Consider the following 3,989-nt stretch of genomic DNA (forward strand, 5'->3'; position numbering starts at 1 on the left):
AATGTCACAGACCATCAACCATTTACATTTTGTTACCGGTTGACGTGAAACAAATCACAAAATCGCATTTCTTTAAGACGAGACATCTACAGAATATCCAAAGCAAATTCCACCAAGCTAAATCTGTCATTGACTTTTGATTGCTTTATACTCCTCAGATTTAACGCATGAGATAATGCTGCTCAGCAAACTTCGTCAGAACACGTTTTCCTATGGAGCCCAGCTTCCCTTGAGAAAAACATTGGTAGACAGCAGCATGAATTGTGCAGCGGATGATTCCCCTTTTCAGATATGCATAACTATCCTGTGGACAGTACGGCGTCACGAGATAACTGCAAGCAACTTAACAACCAATGCTATCATTCCTATTAGAAATATGAGGTTCCACTGGTGGACTACGTCATCAATCACAAATATAATGATTGCAAGTAAGGGCATCCATCGCCGGTCGCCACGATAATCGTGGCAGGTGTCACACATCTCAAGTACCTATTGTAACTGCTGGACCACTGCCAATGTGCAACACTGATAACGAGGCCCTACCTATGCATGGTAACTCAACCCAGTGATAACGGCGGTCCTCTATACTCGTCACTGTACACGGTGGCATGAGCCACGCGCTGTGTCGAGAGACCTCCTGGATGGCATGCTCCGGGCTATCGGCGTGATACACTTGCCACTAAAACGCACGTTGACGTTCTTCAGACGGTTATTGGTCATATTTCTGAAATGCATCGACCCGCGTTGTGCGCATGTAGCTCACTTTTGAGTGGTGTACAGCCAGTGGGCACGCAAATAATAGGAAATTTCGGGGTCGGTTCTCGACAAGATCCGCAAATCGTGGAAAATACGTAAACACGTTAATACTGTCCAGCGCACGGTCACTTACTCAGCCGCATTATCAAAACCGTCCATGCAGTGGAATATGTCCTGCCGTGGATGGAAAAGTTCTGCAAGAGTTGCAGCAACGCGACGAGACGTACATGCCCCCAAATGGCTTGTCGTGCGTTAAAATGGCACAGCATTGTGTTGCAGCCTAGCGCAGATTTGACAGCCCGTATCTGTGGCGTATTCCTGTCAATGGCAAAGATCCTTACTGATTATTTCCCGACCAGCACGTCCTTAAACTAGCGAAATAGCTTGCGAAAAATCACGGAGTTCTCACTTTTAACGAAGGCATACAGGATGGGTCCCCCGATACCCATGCCATCCATAACAAAGATAATACCCAGCTTGTGCCTTCACAGTTAGCCTCAGAAGCTCTTGAAATATTTACTCAAGACGATCCGTCTTGTGCATGACATCAACGTCTACTACATCCGGGAAACATCCAAAGAGCGCGATCTGCAGGAAAAGCACATGTGGCTAAAGCCACAACTCTCGGATCCCACCATCCGTACACGACCAAAATATCGAATCTGGTATATAATCAGAAAAACCAAAATGTAACCATCGACCTACTCTACAGTGGAGATTGACATTTGACGTGATAGCTGTAAACAGCCTGGACAGCCACTGTCTTCCCAAGATGATCTACAACTTATCGGCAAATCTCCGACGACAGAGCACCATGCGTAAAGAGGGAATTACACTCCTGGAATTAATCTCTTGTCATGCGCCGGTTGGGGAGTAGCCCATTAAAAAATAGAATTGCTAAGTGGGTGGTTGTGCTTCAAGTGGCTGGTAGTACCGTGTGATGAACATGACTGATACTCTATTCATTGCTCTATTCATTATTCTCTTGTTTTAGTATTCCATATGCTGTACATATTCGCCAATTCGAATACATACGTGCTGGTTGTTACGCTTCGCTGAATTCCGGATTTCTAGTTCGTCTGGTTATACCGATATACGTACGAAACTTAATTCTCACATACAACCAAGTAGTTAATGTACCAGCGAAATGGGAATCTGGCCGGCAACCAGTACAACGTGTGCAATCGTTTACAAACACGGCGAAAAACGTACTAGGTGAAATGAATCCCACGGCCTTGACCTCGTATCAGGAAATGTCTGCTGCAACCGTAGAACAATTTTTAAATTAAACTAGAGAATTGCTGCTCTTTTTGGAATTATGCGGATGAAAACTATGGAATTATTCATCAGGTAATCCCCAAAAGCGATCTTAAATGCATCGAAGGAAGAAAATTGGACAGATCAACTTCTCTACAAATCGTCCACCGTTTTCACGCACAAAACGTGCTCAGTTATGCCAGCCACTGCATACATAAATCCCGCGCTCATAGTGGGCCTTGAGTAATTTTAAACAACGAAAAACAGCACCCGCACTACAGTTCTCGAGGAAATCAAATAAATGCCAGTAGCTGCTAAAACTTTATATTACAGATCCCATCTTCGATTTATGGTTTCAGGAGAATTTCGGGTGTGCGTCTAAGGCTTGATTGAAGCCATGGCACAGCAAGCTCATAGTCGAATGCATGTCATAAAATCAAGAGGCAGAATAGTTCAAACAAATTGCGAAAAATGATCGAACGCTTGAGTGATCATTGGTTTACTCACATAAGCAATGCATTGCAACATTTTGGCATATAAATTCTAATAGCATTCGTGAATTTGTTCAGATAAGAGCATTGTGTATTTTGTGGTCAGTTCTTAATGCCTTGTTCGCGTCAAACACGTTTTGTTTAGGAAAACAGAATAACAAGCGAGGTTGCTCCGATATAAAGCGAAATGATATTCTCAATGCTATCATCGGATTAAATAATTGGTGTCGTACGTCCAGACTAAGGCATCCAAGTGAATACCTGGTGAACTCGTCCGCCCTTGTGAGGTTTAGTTGGTACAATATTGGCACATAGGTGGCCAACATAAAATTCAGCGCGGAAAGTTGTTTTATTAAAGCTAGCGTGCTTTTGTGTGTAATATAATTGACTGGTCCTAAGTTCATGCGGACGGTTAGAAAATTGTAATCTCTTTGCGTTAACGTCCAACCGATTGCTTGCTGCGCGCTTTAAGGAGGTCGCAACTACTATTCTGTATTAGAGAAAATTGAGTCGCAACTTTTCGAGGTTGCTGCATATTGAGCGGAGCCGGACCAAATATTTTGCCAGATTTTCTATTCCAAACCGTTTGGTTAATTTTGGACCTTATTCATTTAAAGAAACCAGCGCTAGCATGAGGACTACAAATTGTGTAATCGGGACAAACATGACGCTAGACTTTTGTGGAATTAAGCCTCAGCATATATCCGGTAACTAGCTATTTACCTGTGCGGATACGGATATTTTCACACTATTTCGTTAGTGGCAGTTAGGCGATCGAGGTACACCCACTCGACCACTTGAATGGCTAATGTGCCTGGGTTCAACTCGTAGCCAGACAAACTGTGTGTCAAGTCCCACTTGTCCGTTACAGCCAGTACATTCACGGAGCAGAAGCGGTACGCGACGATTCGTTTACACAAGTCTTATCTACTTGAGCCAATGCAACTTATTAGAAAAATATGACTGCCCTTGCATGTAGGTGCTTCTACCGCGCACAGGGCCTCCTGGATCGAATTGCTCCGAGTCGGGTCCAGTGGAAAGTTGGCAGCGGCTCAAACCAAATCCATTCATCAGAGCGCATTGACTCAATCTATGGTCACACCCACCAGATAATTTGCAGGCAAAAAAATAACATTCCTGGATTTGGCCATAAAAAACGAAAGACCGTTGAGCAGGTGTTAGTTAACGCCTTACTGGGACATAGTGACCTCTGTGCTGATCTTTGATTTTCTCTGCTACTGGACCAGAAATCCCAAACCTCAAAAATGTGCATCCGGAACGATTGTCATGCGAACTTCTCGGGAATATGTAGCCATGTTGATCATGTGAAAGTGGGACCAGCTTCAGTGGAAGACCATTGTCCAGAAAGTTCACAAGGTCGTCGTGGCGTCCGTTACAAAAAACCAGCACGCAGTGAGCTGCACCGCAAGCTACCCAAAAGGATTCAACATCTTTCGGAAAAGAAGTGGCAGCTATTTTTTCACA

The sequence above is a fragment of the Opisthorchis viverrini genome (genome assembly GCF_000715545.1).
Source record: "Opisthorchis viverrini unplaced genomic scaffold opera_v5_150, whole genome shotgun sequence".
In the NCBI taxonomy this organism is placed as follows: Eukaryota; Metazoa; Platyhelminthes; class Trematoda; order Opisthorchiida; family Opisthorchiidae; genus Opisthorchis; species Opisthorchis viverrini.